The following is a 16,072-nucleotide window of genomic DNA, read 5'->3' as shown; positions in this document are numbered from 1 at the left end:
TTGAGGAAATTCCATGGCATCAGTCTTTTATAGGTGCTTGGGGAAAAATGGTCAAGAATGAAAAGCCTTAGCAATTCAGAGAAGCTCTGTTTTTCTGGCATAACTTTTCCTACCTTTTGTTCAAGCATGGCCCAGTCTATATCTGTAGCCCCAACTTTGAGCGTGTTGTGATGCTCAGTGTATACAGATTCAGCCAGTTCTCAGGAAGGAACCTTCAGGGAAGGGAAGACTCTTGCAAGAATTAACTTTGGAAAGGTGCAGTTCTGGAGTTGGGGTGCAACACCCTCCTTTCTGCAGTATTTATCAACGTTTAACCTTCTTGCCTTCAGCAAGGTACAGTAAGATCCTTTGTCTCCTCTGTGAACTTGTGCTATTGGCTGTCTAGATTAAACAGCATTTTAATTGAGGGACCTAGTAGAATAAGCTGTGCTTTGCTTTGGCAGTTGAGGCTGAGGTTGAGCAAGTATCCTGGCCTGGAGAAAGTGTTAGTACTGTCTTTGTATAATGGAGATTGAAATTTGATATGTTTTCATGTGAGTAGATCTCCTTGCTTCCCTTCTTTTGGACCATATTTTGTTCATGGGATCAAGATGATGGTCAGTCTGGTAGACTAAATCAAGAATTAACTGAAGTAGAATATACTGAAGGGGGAAGACTAAGGACATCCAGAAAACCTGAGCTAGTGACCTGAAGAGTCTTAGTCCTCAGCAACTTATGAAGTTTATCATGTTGTTATCTGTTCCCAGGGTTTTGACGGGCTTTCCTGGAGCAGTAAGGGACTGCAATTTACAGACAACTTGTTTATGGGAAGTTTCTGCAAATAAGACTTAAGCAGCCAATTCCTACAACACCTTGTCTTTGGGGAGGATGGGGAGTGGGATCTTGCCCGGGCTACTATAGGAGATTGTTTTTTTAACTGCCAAATTGCCACTGGATCTCTGGGAAGATTTTCTGCCAGAAGATAGATCTCGGTATGTTTGGAATTTCTGTGTGTGCTCTCTTGAGGTACAGCAGATTTTTGTCTCCGGCAACTCTGGCTCACCAGCACAATGGGAGCCATTACCTTCTACTCTGTGTGTCAGCCCTTCTTGTTTAGTTCTGTCTTACAGCACAAACATTTTTCTTGTATGTTTTGTTCTTCCTTCAGCAAGAACTGAATGAACAAAACCCGTGGGCTGGCTCTGACTTATACAGTCTCTTGGTTTTTTTTCTTGCTTTACAGAATCAGCTTTTGTTACCAGGTTAATGAATTTTTTTTTCACTGAACATTAAAGCATCCTGAATTTTATTTTCAAAATTGTATGGATTTGAGTTCTAGATAGCTGCAAATGGCTAGAAGGGATTGGCATTTTCTTTGGCATCATGGGCTGGCATCATTCCTTGGCCTTATTTTTAAACTTACAAAGTTAGAGAGTGTTTTGTGTCTGCATATTGCTTTGTGATTCTGCACTCCTATTTCTGTCACTCCCTGCTGGGAGTTACTTCTACATGAATTTGGTAGTGAAGAAATTCTTTCTGTGGTTTGGTTGCTGAGGAGGAGGCTAGGTTCAATGTGAACTGAAGGTACATTCTGAAAGGTTAGTATCCTAGGTGTTCAGAGTTGTTCATATGCAAAGAGTTTTCAGAGAAGCTTGCTGATAACATCTTTGCTGCAATTGTGGTGTTTCTTTGGTTACTCTACCTCTTCTGCCTCTCCTTGTTCTTAGTAACTTTCAGTTGGTCAGTAAATAGTTGTGCATGCCATGTTATATTGCATCTTTTGTATGGGGAGGGAAGTGTCAGGAAGCTGCTAAGCTGTCACTAATTTTGATTGAAGCTATTCATTGTAAAATAGAAATATCAGTGATTGACATGAAGGGCAAAGAAACTTATCTCAGTATTTATTTGAAAAATCCCCTTGTAAGCTATATTGTGACTATATTGGCAAATGGAGGTTCAGATGGTCTGTGGAGAGTAGGATTTAAATGGATTTTTGTTAAATTTAGCTCAAGATAAATGCTGAGTGTTTTTAGCAAGGATTGTAAAGCAGGAGGAGAGCAGCTATGACAAATTTTGCAGATCTTTTCTGCACATCTTATGTGTGTGGCAGCATATAGAATGTCTCTCCCACAGTAGGAAGGGGAAGATACAGTGCATAAGGCTAGTCCACCCAGGTTTTTCTGGCCATGACTTCCTTTCATGCTTGCTTAGTCCTGTCCAGATGTGTTTTAGTAAGTACTCCATGATCGGAGGGGTTTGGAGAATGACTTGGTCATCATTTAACATTACATTCTGGGGTTTTTCTAACATAGACTACATGTATGGGAAGAGGGACTGTATTATATTGAATTTCTCTCCCTTTTTTTGGTGCCATATCCTCTCTCTTGCTGTTGGAAATAGTGATTGTTGTGGACATAAGTAATGTGAGTGTCCTAACTTGAAGGAGTTTGATCTTTAAAAAGCTTTCAAAAAAAGAAATCTTTAAAAGGTGGATGTGGTATAGATTTTGTTTGGCTCATTAGTGTGTGAGATAAAGGATTCATTACTCTCTTTTTTTCCCATTTCTCTCTTTTTTTGTTTGTTTTCTTTGGTTTCTGTGGTTGGATTGCTGCAGTTTATGGCTAGCCATATATTTAGCAAATGTAATAAACAAGGTCATATACAGTAGCAAGTATGTAGAAGATTATAGGGAAGAAAGTTGTAATGGGACCTTACTGACAAGACACGGGTGGTGCTAAGCAGTGAGGGATACAGGAGAACAGGCTGAGAACTGCACATTAAGTTGAATTTATGAAAGAATGCAAAAGCTAAAAGGAAAACCCCTGATCCCTAGTCATTAGAAGACACGCTTAGCTGATCACAGAAGGGTAATTACTTGTGTGACAGTGGCTTTGGTTGTCTGTATTCCCTACTATTCCTATCAGAAACAAAAAATCTGTCTAGTTGATGTGTGGGCCATATCTAGGTTCTGTTTCTGCTGGAAGGATTTCACCTGGACTCTCAGCAGCTTCCTTTTGTGTTATGAAATAAAAAGCCTGTAAATGTGGTGTTCTGTTTTCAATATCCTATACCACTAGAGCCAATTTCTAAGTTGTAGTTTTGGGGGGCTGAGAAGGGCAGCTTGTTGGCTGTGAGCTATTTCTGGGGTTTTTAATTTCTCTTATTCTTTTTCCCTTAAAGCATATTAAACTGTTGCAATTGCAATGATGGTAATTCTCTTGGAAACACCTCCCCTTTCACAACTATTTCGTAACCAGGGTACAAAGCTGATACAAATTTCCTTTGAAGAGGAAGAATTTGATTATCAGTGTCCTTGTTTTTCTGGTTCTTCTGTGTACTTGTAGCTGGAACTGTTGGCACTGTCTGAGCCGCTTGCTCTTTTGTTAAACTATTTCTGTTTGTTTTATGTTAAACAATTTCTCCTGAATCATACTGAAATTGCTTTATTCACATAATACTAAAATCTCTGTCAGTTCACCTATTTGAAGCTGAAAAGAAGCAAAGGTAAAGGCAAGAGAAAATTCATTGCTCTCTTAACTTCTGTCATAAACTGCTTCCAAGTTCCACATTCATAGCAGGAATGAGAAAGATCCCAATGTGGAATAGGTAACTCGCAAGACCACTGTTGTTTGGTTGCTGTTCTTCCGGACTGGGCCAGAGACTATATAATCTGAATCACCTCCTTTCTGCCTCCCAGCATTTAATTCAACTTCTAGACTCCCATGTGTTGTGGGTCCCAGCAGCCATCCACAGTGATGCTTCTTTTTCAGACTCCATTATTCAGCAAAAAGCACAGACTGGAAGACTGGGTTAGGGGGTTCCTAACTTTCCAATGATGTGAAACAAACGGTGAGAATTTGCACTTTTGAAATTTTGCAGTTATGCAAAGTGGATATAATGTGGTCTCAGTTTGAATACTTAGTAAGGTAGGAGTGCTTTGTGCTCACTTTGTGTAGAATAAAAGGCTGGAAGCTAAAACCAATCATTACATCAAAGTTGAACTAATCTGTGTGGCAACTGATTGCCAGACGATGTATACTCTGCCCTCTTAGTTTTTTTGGTCTTTGTACGTGTACAAGACAAATGGCTATTGCATTTTCAAATAACTTTAAAGCTAAGCATTTGCTAAGCTAAGCATTACAATGCTCAGCTTTTGAAAGAAGTTGCCTGTGTGTACATATGTGCGTGTACGTGCATTGATCTAGAGAACTCTTTTAACCTTAGTAGCATTTTAAGGCTGTTAAACACTTGCTTTCATAACCTTTAAATGACATTTCCTGTTTAATAATTAATTATTCAGGCTTAATACTCACTAATGAATCTTACTGTTTGAACATAGATAATGTGTTTTTTAAGACCTTAGTGGTAGTTGAGTGCTTCTGAAAAACAGTACCTTTTGAGACATTTTTCTTAAGAAACAAAAATCAAACAGGCTTTGTGTTTGGTTCTTCTTCTTTTTTTTTTTTTTTTCCTATCTGTCTTGTTCTTTTCATGGTTACCTTGAGGTACTTTTCAAATAGTGAATTTGAGGTAAGATACTATAGGTACAGGGGATATATCAATAGCAGTGAATTCTGAGTACCAGATTTGCAGTCCTCCAGAAGGGCTTTTTCCCTTTCTTTGATACTTGGGGAGTATAATGACTTCTGCCAGGAGAGTGTACCCACTTGCTTTATTTGGTAGCTAGACAGCTGGATTTTCTTCTTTAAATTATTCCAGTTTCGTGGAGCTATGAAACAATCCAACACAGGTCTGTGATGAAAAATTTAAGTTGGCCATATGTACTTGTTACATTGTCCATGTTTGAGCGCCAGTAATGACTCTGTGCTATCATAGCATGAAGTTGTATCTCTGTCTTAACAAAGTATGTGCAATGGGGTATTTTCTAGTACTTGGGGTTTTAATTTTTGTGTATTTGTAACCATTCTGCTGACTTAGCTGGAATTATGAGTGCTCTGAAAATACAATGATTAACGTCTATGTTTTAGCATTTGAGTCTAGTACACAAGTGTCACTAGCAAATGATATCCTTTAGCATTTTTTGCATTCCTTAAGAAAAATCAGTTTTCTATATATATATTTTTTGTGCTGCACTGTGACTTGATTTCCTTAAATAAAAGATTAATGATTATTTTTTTAATACAGTCCATGAAAAATACTGCTTTGCTTATAAATGTTGTTGAAATCTGAACCTTTTGATTAATTCCTACCATAGAGTAAGAATGTATATTGGTTTTGTTTAACTTTGAATTATGTTGATGTTGATCTCCAGATCAGTTTTCATTTTGGTGGTATACTTTGGATATTCATTTTTTCATAATTATGTGCATGGAAGCACAGACTATGATGGCACTAACACTATATAGCAAGATTAACCTGCTATCTTGAGAAACTTGTAACCAAAAGCTAAAAAAGGCCAAACCAACAAACCTGAATAAGTCCTGTGTGCAGGAACAGCTCTCAGGAGGCACTGGATGTACCTGCTCAGAGAGGCATGACTGTTTGGCAAGCTCCTGTTGTTGAGGCTCAGATTCAATAGCACTAAAGAACCAGCAAATGATTCGTACCCCAAGTAGAATTTTGAAGGGGAGTTTGCAAGCTTTTTTGCACACTTGTGTTACTTTTTAAGTCCTCCTGTATAAGAGAAGGAGCTATTTCAAGCCCAGTTGGTGGCATGGTAGTTGAAACTCAGGTGCAACTCCCTCTGTTTTTTGTAGTTCCCATTTGGACTTCAGTGCAGACTGTCTCTCAGTGTAGGTACATCTATTCTGTGTGGATCCCAAACAGCTGAGATAGAGATCTGCAGATGAAGGGGAATTGCATTTATCTATGCCCCTTAGGATGCACTTTAGGTTTTAGGGATATTCTGCTGGATTTAAGAGACTGTTTGGTTCAGGTCTGCTTTCTTCTCTGTCCAGTATTATGAAGAACACAGCATGTAGTAACATAAAATAATCACAATAGTTCTTCCTTTTTTGGGACAAAGACCTGGATGATAAGAATGTATTAGCATCTGATTCATGCAGAAAGGAAACCACAGGAGGGGTGGGTTTCCTTAGGTAACTCATTTGCACTTGTACTCAGTGTCATTTAATTAAAAGAAGAATTGTACAAAACATGAAGAGAAAGATGTATTCACGGATAGTGCTTTATGTGAGTTTTGCAAAGATCTTTTTTATCATGAATATAGGAAATCTTATTTTTCTAGAACTTCTAAAAACTTAACCTTTAAAAAGCCTAATATATATATATATATTTATATATAATATATATATATATTTTATATATATATACACACACACACACAGAAGCTTCTTCAGGAGTATGTCTTCCTACTTGTCTTTGCCACCCAAAATAGTAAGCCAACTGAAAATCTGGCATTTCTTGTCTTGAATTTTGGACCTTATAACAGCCGAATGTGGGTTTTGTAGGAATTTTCCTGTACACAGATGTTTTCTTCCAGGCTTGTGCCTGCTAGTGACACAGCTGACTAGACCTGAAGCAGTTCATTTAAAGAAAATGGGCAGTAAAACTGCCAGAAGAGAAAGTCAGGCTATGGGAACAATAAAAGGGTGGCAAGGTGGATTACTAGAAGTTCACCTGGTTTGAAGAACCATCTTGACAAGTCACATGGTGCAAAGGAGGGTGTTGAACCCTCTTGTGCTTGTCTACTCTTGCTCACTCACTTTGCTAGAGATTAAAGGAAAAAACCACCAAACAAACCCAAAACACCGTGGGCATGCACACAGGCAGAAGCTGATACTTGAGATGCAGTAAAATGCTGATGTGTCCAATTTAAAAATCTAGGGTAGTTATTTAAAGTTTCTCTAATCCACCACAGCCATGTTGGAGCAGTGTTTGTCAAAATCAGGTCGCTCCATGCCCTTGGGATTCAAGTCCTTGCAGTGAACTCATCCTCTGTAGACACAAACTTGACATGTAAAATTGTTTTCTGAGTGTCTAGTTTTTAAGCTTCTCACTTCAGAGCAAAGAAATGAGACTTCCCCACCTGGCCACCTGGTTTGGAGCAGGAGAAAACTCATGGTATCTTTACAAGCTGTGCTATCTCATTGTATTCTGTGCAGCATGAATGGGAGTGTAATGCTGCTTTTGATCAACATCCTTTTTAATGTCAGGGAAAAGAAAGCAAGGAAGAGCCAGGAGCTTTTTTTCTTATCTTCATTGGTGTTCCCTCCTTACTGAGGAGAAAAGTTCTTATTTTTCCCATCTCTCACTTTCAGACCTAAACCCCTCTTATTAACAGGCAGCAAAACACATTAAAACTTACATTACAACACTGTTCATATATATATACATACTTAAACAGAGATTTGCTTGCACTGCAAACAAATACAGATGCTATACCTATACAGAGGTGGTTGTGGACAGTTATTGCTTCATTTGGTAACCATCAGAAGTAAATCTCACTGTTATAATTCCCTCCTCACAGGGAATTTCATATTTCTTTACAGGAGGGACTTGTATTTGATTTACATAGGTAGTAACATTTCTAAAATGTTTCTAACTTTTTAGACTTCTAGATCCAAACTTTTGCCTCATGCTCTGTGTCCTGTAGCCCTGAAATGCTGAAGACGTCTCGCAGTCAGTCTCTTAATATGTGGATTCTAATAAGCTAGAGGTCTGAGCTGGAACAAGAAGACAGGAGTCCAAGGGAACTCTGCTAGCTGGATAGCATGCTCTTGCAGATAATGGAGTTTTTTCAGGGCATAAATAGCATTTAGATACTTTCACCATTATGCAACTATTTATATTTTTGTCCCCTCTCTCCCTGCAGTCTCCTTGATGTTAACCATCTTGCCCATACATAGCTTGAGGTGGAATCTTGTGATTATTTTTTTTTTCTCCCCATACTTTTCAGTCTTTCTTGGGGGTAGGGAAAAATGGGGGTAATATTCCAGAGGGAATACATCACCTTATTGCTCATTATTCATCTCTTGACTTCAAAGGGCATGAATTTTCCTTCCCATCCTCTTTTAGACTGTGTTGTTTCTCCTGTCGGTGAGAATGCTGCAGTTACAGCTGCTCATTATTCGAGGTGAACAGCCCACTCTGTCTTAGTCAGTTGTAGTTGCTTTTCTAATGGTTCTGACTCTGAACAAGCAGGGTGGTCTCCTGGGAGGCTCTGGAGGTGCCATTGTTGGTTTTGTGATACTGTTCTGTTCCCTGTACTTTATTTTTTAAGAACAGTGCATAGTTAGGGTTGAACTCCACTGGATGTAGAACTCAGCTGCTGCTGGGGCTGCTGACGAAGTGAAAGCCACTTAGCAAGTCCCAGGATTGGTCATCTAATGCTCTATTTTTATAATGCTTCCTGTTTCTTTTAGGTATTATGACTCTAACTCTTCAGAATCATGCATGTCTGAGACTTGTTATCTAGTGAAATCTCTGTGCAAATGGTCTCTGAATATTTGTTCTTGGGAATGCAACTTGTGGACAACAGCAAAAAGCCCAGTGCTTCAGACTGCCATTCCAGAGCATTTCTTGTGGTATTTCTGTGTCTGTCTTTCCACAGCATGCCCTCAAGTCTTTTGACAAGGTAAATATTAGCGCTGGAATCTTAATTACATTCACTTTATCTCTTGTAGACAGATGCCTGTTCCTTCTTAGATAGGCTCAGATGGCAATGGGAAATTGAGAGTAGCAGTATCGCTTGCATTCTCTAAGTTAGGCAGAATCACAAATGTTTGCAAGGTTGGAGCTATTGGTAATACTTCTCATAGAATAATCTAGAAAACAGATATATTGTAATTTGTAGTCTATGAATAGCATTTTCTGTAGTACTGTACATGTTAAGTCTAAAGAAACAAGACCTGGACCTTGCCTCGCAGGGGATAAATGCTTGAGCAGTCCATTTACAGACAGAGTGGCAAGTAAGACACAAGAAAATAATTGTGAACAAATAAAAGCATATGCCTTGTATTATAATAGTTCAACTGTGTTGCTTTTTCAAAATGGTGTCCAGAAAGAATTGAGTAAGTGCTTAGAAATATCTATTCAGCTTCCTGGGGAATGTTAGAGGAAGAGATGCTCAACTGCAGAAGAAAGGAAATTCCAGGTTAGGGAGGCCTATATTGAAGAAAGCATATAACAGTGCAGGAGGGCATGGAGATATAAATATAGAATGTCAGTAAAAGTGTATGACTCATACTGCTGTAGTAGCATAGTGCAGAATATATTTGCAGAAGTACAGAACAAAAACCCTATGGTATACTATGATGCATCTGCAGATAGTTTTCCATAGCTGGTTAATGTTTTATGCATCCCATCCTGCTTTTTTAGAGGCATTGCTAAATTGTGCTTTGATTTTCTTTTTTTTTTTTTTTTCCCCCCTCTTCTTTTTGTTAGGACTTTGTTTATAGATGAAGAGTTAAGTCCTCTATTGAACCTTGAATGCAGCAGTTCTGTTTGCTGGGTAGGGATGAGTTAGATTTGTTTTTAATCATGTAACTAAAATTAGCCAGCAATCTGCATTTTAAGGCATTGCTATTAAAAGTCTAAAAGTGAGATATGTATCGTAGTTTGAATTTAAAATGAGCCAGAGGCACAGCTGGTGAGGCAGTCATGACTTTAATCATGAGTGGAGAGAAATAAGAAGGGAATTTTCTCATCTTGCATAATGAATGCAAAATGGGATAGGTGCTTTAACATCTACCCCTGCCCCACCCCTCTTCCCTAGCTTTGTTTCATGGACTTCATGACCTCCCCCTACCGCCCAGCTTTTTTTTTTTTTTTTTTTTTTTTTTTTTTTTTTTGAGCCAAGATCATGTATCTGTTACATACCAGCAGTGTGAACACAACTTCCCAAGCATTTAACTTCTTTTAATTTTTCTTTTTTTTATTCAGAGCTTTGTATGGTACTTCATGTTTCCAGTCTATCCTCTAAAAGTGAAACAGCCTTTATCCCATCTAAACCCAAACCCAGAGGCAGGACTTCCAAGGTATTTGGAGTGTCTTGGAATTTGCCGTACTCAAAAGTTATTTTTGTCCAGTCTTTCAAAGCAGTGACACATGCTATTAAGTACATGAATAATCCCCTTAACTGAACATTGCCCATCTTGAGACATAACTTGGTGTATCTATGGAAGCAACACAGAAAAAGTGTACCTGTTTTTAATGAATGAAAGTCAAAGCTTTTTAGGTGTTTAATGGCGTTGACACGCCTGAAAAAGATGGATCTGTAGCATGATAAACTTAGCATGCCATGTGAAACTGCAGGTTATCTCTAGCCTATCATCCAGAATATTAGATTGACTTAATACAGCACTGCCTTTAGCAATGTTTGCCGTTGCCAAGCTCCCAATTCCCAAGGCTGTTTTTCAGCCAGATTGATTCCTTGGCTTGGTTTACCTTCCCTGTAACAAATAGTTCGAGCACAAATGAATGCTAGTGGCCTAGGGGTGAGAATAACTATTTGGGTCCAAAGTTTCTCAAGCTGTCTTGATGTAAACTGTTGCCTTAGGAATCCTGTGCTTTAAACATTTCAGTCTGTGCTAAAAGACTGTCATGGTCCTAGTGTCTTCTCTTGAAGAGTTTCCCACATCCATCTAGCTTTACCTCCCTAGCTGGGTGTTTTCCATTACACTGCATTATTGTATGAGTCACTGGATGCTTAATGCTTTGATATCTCCAAGAGGCTTGGAAGGACTGGATGATGTTCCCTTGTGCTGTATCTGTTTACGTTAATGCCATGCAACAGTTCCTCCTGGTTGGATGAATTTTCTTTCATGGTGCGTATTTGTCTTCTAGGTTAATTTTTTAAATGACCTCTTTTTTTTCTTAAAATTTTTTTAGAATTGAAACGGGTCACAGTGAGAAGCTAGTTGTTTGTTGGATCATAGATGAGGCGCTGATTCTAGCGGTGTGAAATCCCTTATGTGTCTTGTTGGTTTGTCTTGCCCACATGCTTGTGGTTAAATTGGTCACTAGATTTGGGGACATCTGATGTAGCTCAGAATGGCAGAAATTTCTGGCCTGCTTGAGTGGAATTTTAACTGACAAATCCATAGCTACTGCAGGAGGAGTGGTGATGCCCTTATGGTTCTCTTCCTGTGGCCTTTTGTTGCAGGTTTAAACCTATTTATAGGGTGCTTGGAAACTCTGGTGAACTGCAGCATGTTGAGTAGATGCTCTGTGGACTTTTCTGAACTAGCTATGTATTGCAATCTGTGACTGCAGGAGACTGAAAACGGCGATTGAAATTATTTCTAGTTTTCTATTGCTGACATTCCTGAAATGCTTTTGCAGCTTTGTCTGAACTTTCCTTAAGAGGTGTGACCTCAATACTATGCATAGATTTGTGTTTGTGATACATTTTTATGAGCTATTGTAAATGAATATTGGGAAAAAAATCAGGAGCATGCCCTGTTATATAAAGTTCCAGAAGTCTGTAAGGAGGTCATAGAAAGACGATGTGTTAAGAGATGTGGGCAGCTCTGTACACTGAACTCCTGTGTAAGAGGATGAAGAGGCCATTTAAACCTTTGTCAGAGCAGATAATCCTGCTTTGTACTGAAGGTACAAGTGTTAGACTGTAGGTGTGGTAGTGATGACTGGTTTCCAGCTGCTGAATTAAATCTGTCTTCAGCCAAGAAGGAATTAAGGATGGATGGATGGATGAATGTTTTTCCGTAAGGTCTCCCTGCACAAAGGCTTGTTCTAGGTAGATGAGGAAGTTTCTCAGTATGGTTCAAGGTCATTAGTGATTGTTCTGAAGGACAGCAGAGATCTGTAGTTGTGGGAGAAGTGTTGATTTGCCTTTGTGGGGCAGGGAGGAAGCAGAGGCAGTCTCTAAATGTTAATTTCTAATACCTGCTCCTGTGAATTTTCATGTGAAAGGAGGCATTAGGAATTTTATATAGAACTTCCCATTTCAAGTCTGAATGACATTAAGCATTCAGTGCGAATATCCAGAGTTCATTTGAAGAGTAATTGTTAATGCAACCATGAATTGAGATAGCCTAGATGAACTCTTTTATCTAGTATTCAAAGCTTGCCTGGATACCGAATAAAGACTTCAAGGAGATAGCACTAGTGCAATCATGATATTATCTTAAAATAGGAAAATTGATATAAAGATGAATCTGAATTCAGAGAAAATAAGTAAATTTTAATGTTCCTATTTGTCAGTTGTGTTTTACTGAGAAACCAATCTGTTTTAAAAACTAAAACGCAATTTTTTATTGCTAATTTTCTCCAAATACTTATGTGGCTGAGCAAACTGATTAAGGAAGTGCTAAAAGGGAAAAATGACATGTTCTACATCCTCAGCAGCACCATAAAGAAGCACAGCAAGAACTACAGTGTCAGGCAGGAAGCAACTAGAAGTGCTCTCAAAGTTGTGAACTTGTAAATTTGAGGCCTTTCTCAACTGTCTGTGCTTTGTGTAGCATAAGGGCAGAAGGAAGATGTGAAGGAAATACAGAGGAGCCTTTCTAATAGTGATTGCTAGCGTAGTGCTGCAAGCACTGGAATATGTACACACCTTCATCTGTATTCTGTGAGGGACGTGAGCATGTGTTTCAGGTGATTTGCTGCTGTATGTATAATGATGCAGATTGCTCTTTGAACTGTAAACACAGCAGGAGAAAACTAGATCTGTATGACCATGTAGAATCTCAAATGACGTAGCATACTGTTGTATGTACCCTTTACTTAAGGGACTGTTGGAAAGTTTTTCTTAAAAATCTTCTGACCTCTGTCCTTTTCTAGCTCTCTGAGCTCCTGTACTGTGTGTTTCATTCAGGTTGTACACTGGAATGACACAGGATTCATGAATTATGTCTATTACTCCTTAATTCCAAATGGTACTGAACTCTCTGGCCTTTACTTGATGTAGCATTTGCCTGCTTAAATAAGGATCAATGGCAGTGAAGTAATCTGGGACAATGTGGGTGTTCACAGTTGCAGAGTTGAAGTGCCTTTTGGAACTGGAGCCTCTTTGCTCAGAACATGGCAAGATCAAGGTCCTAGGAGGCATTGTTAGTATCTTAGAAGAGCTGGAAAAGCTTTCCAGCGTCGTATGCTTCTTTCTTTCACACAAGTTGTAGAGATGCCTTCTTCCTTTTGTACCCTCTTACTATATAGAGTCTGGTATGAAATATCTAATTTTCTGATGCCTCAGCCACTTCCATGGTTGATGTACTCGGTCCAGTTGACTCATCACTGTGTATGTTTTCTTGACTTCTAATTAAAATCTGTTCTAGTCTAATATTAGACCAACATTCCTTGTTATATCACCCTTCATTCTTAAGTAATTCATCCTGCAACCTCCTTACTCTGTATGACTAATGTCTTTTTCTCAAATATTCTTAGAACATTTTAAAATATCATCTATATTATAAGCAGCACAGTAGCAATACGTCTCATTACAATCGCTTAAGGCTTTCTGTCATAACTCAGTGCTTTCTTTTGCTTAGAGTTTTGAAGAGACTTTAACCTTTTTGGTGGAATTTTCCATGCATTGGTGTTTGTCTCCGGCTGAAATTACCCCTTGAGACCAATTTTTTTTTTTTGTTTGTTTGCTGAAAATATAATCAGTATTTCATAGAGAAGACGCTTCTAAATCAGCTTCTGTTACGTTCTCTCATAGGAAAGTAATTTTTTTTTTTTTTTAAAGGATTGCTAGACAGATGTGTTTGGCTGACAAATAGGAACGATTGACCATTAGCAGGAGACCGAGCATGGGAGGGGGATTGCTCACCAAACAAGAACAAGTCTTGGGGAATGAATTTCTGTTGATTAGAAATGAGAACTGAATTGATGCGCACTGAGAAGGAACTGGTTGCTTACTTAATATCTGGGCAGTCAAGAAGTTCTTCCTAAAAGCAAAAATTAATTTATCTGGCTTTTAGTTTTTTTAATGGGTGTTCTCCATGTTTGCCTACCAATAACCACCTGAAACTTGTTTCCCTTATAGTGGCTAAAAGGGTGATATTAATAACAAATATTTCTGTTTGTAAACAGAAAGAGTTTGTGATCTCCTAGAGATTCTCTTTGGTTTTGCATGTGTAATTAATTCAGTGCTTGCTTGTCCAGTGAAAGAAAATAGAATCTGTGGGTGGAAGGTGTTTTGTTGTAGCTAAGCATTATTGCTGTCTGGTTTTAATCCTTCATATATGATTGCATTCTTCAGTACCACTGAATTTATGGAAATATCCTTCAGTAATAGAGAGATGAGCATACTCCAAAGCCTTGGTAAGGCTGAATTAAAACCACTGGTATCATACTGTTTTCAGTTCTATTACTGCCATTGCAACTTGGTGTTACTGTTGAAATTTCAGTGTATGGCCTCAAAAATTGATCCAGTAGCAGAATTGCAGAGTGAACCTTAAGGAGACCAATGCCCACAGTGTAGAAGAAAAAAAAAGTCCAAACTTGTACAGACCCTGGCACATGGAAAAGGTACTAGATAGCAGAGAGGGGGACTTTTTCCAGTCATTAATAAAGGCACAATATGTAGTTGATGGCAACTGTTGCAGATGATGGACTTGCTAGCCCTTAATTCATAAGGGGAAATTATGTATGCAGTTTAGTTTGACTTCAGAGTAGGTAGTCATGCTGTTTTGCTCTGATCTCATGGTTGGGGAAGCTGCAGATCACTGCACTTTACCTTTCACAGACCCTTGGCAGAGGGGAACAGAATTGCTTCCTTTGTGCAGAACTTGACAATGAGCTGCTAGAGCAAGATGGTGATTGTGTCAGCTACTCCCTGGTTTCTGCTGGTCACTGGCAGGGTGGGAAAGTTATTTTCTTAATGAGTAACTGGTCAGGTTTGTGTTAGGATTTTGGATTGCCTTCATCTGAATCCAGACACCAACAGCACTACTTGCTTTTCTAGAGGCCTTGTGGGTTGCTGATGTTTTTGCCTGTGGCACTTGATGCCTTTGGCTTCTGAGAGTTGAAATGCTTTAGTTAAACTGTGGTCCTTGGGGTCAATACAGCAATGTTTGGGTAGGGCTTGAGAGCCTGTGGTATATTAATGATCTGACTAGCTGTTACAGAACTTCTTTCTGGCTTTAAATTTCATAAAACTCACCTTTGGTTCCTGTAGCCGATATAAAATAAAGCCGTCTGCCGGTTCTTTTCCAGTCCACCAATGGGATTCTGGATAGGTGCAGTAATCTGGTCTGATGTAAAAGCCTGAAGCTTAGTCTACATTTAAATTTGCTATATAACATAACATCAGTCTTCTTGCAACATCAGCTGCAGATGTTTTTAGCAGAGATTTATACAAATTGCAAAGTAAATATACTACATCCAGAACAAGCATACTTTTTAAACTGCAAACTGTTTTCCTAATCTCTGTAAGATACACTGGTAGTTCTGTTAATGAAACTCGTTTTAATGCTTTAACCTAACAAAATGAAGCTACTATGTTGAAAGACCTTACTTGTATTGAAAGTAGTGTATGCCTGGCTTCAACTTTTCTTTGAACTGCTAGGAAGCTCCAAAGGAAGAAAATCTTTGTGTCCTTGAGAGAAAAGGGCAACTAATTTTATCACTTAATTATTTCAGGGGAAGCATTATCAGTGAACTGAGAGAATGCATCTGAAAAACTTGCAATGATCAGAGTAAAAGCTACTACTGCTAGCAGATTTCTAAGGAATATGCATATACTTCTCTTGTATTTAAATATATGAAGTTAGAGGTTTCCAGTTTATTTACCTTATCAGCTTAAACTTCACAAACCAGCAGTGCCCACCTGTGTCCCCTTCAAAACAGTTGAACAGCACCCAAAGGAAAAGGGAGATGTTCAGGTTTCTGAAGGTTTGTGATATGGCATGTGTTAAGAAAACCCTCAGTTGTCATCTTTGGGTGGTGTGACTGGTACCCTGTGCTCCCGACCCTTCTGTGGGATATATCTGTACTGACTGATAAGGGGAGAACTGTGTGCGCTAAGCTGATTTACTTGACTTGATGATATTTTCCTCAAATCCACATCATTTGACTTATGGCCTGATGACTTGGAATTCAGTTCTGGAGAGGAGTTTGAGGCTTGGTTGAACTCTGTCCATAACTCAAGGTTATTGCAGGCTGCTTTCTGGGCTGGAATGCAGGTTGCTGCCTCTAGTTA

General features: G+C 38.7%; 1 protein-coding gene across 1 annotated transcript in view; it reads left to right on the top strand.

Moving 5' to 3' along the window:
* The window catches only part of SERGEF (secretion regulating guanine nucleotide exchange factor), a 155,739-nt gene that overhangs the window by 19,836 nt on the left and 119,831 nt on the right, over positions 1–16,072 (top strand).

The sequence above is a fragment of the Athene cunicularia genome (assembly GCF_003259725.1).
Source record: "Athene cunicularia isolate RWA chromosome 5 unlocalized genomic scaffold, athCun1 chr5_part2, whole genome shotgun sequence".
NCBI lineage: Eukaryota > Metazoa > Chordata > Aves > Strigiformes > Strigidae > Athene > Athene cunicularia.
This window is presented reverse-complemented; position numbering and strand designations above follow the sequence as displayed.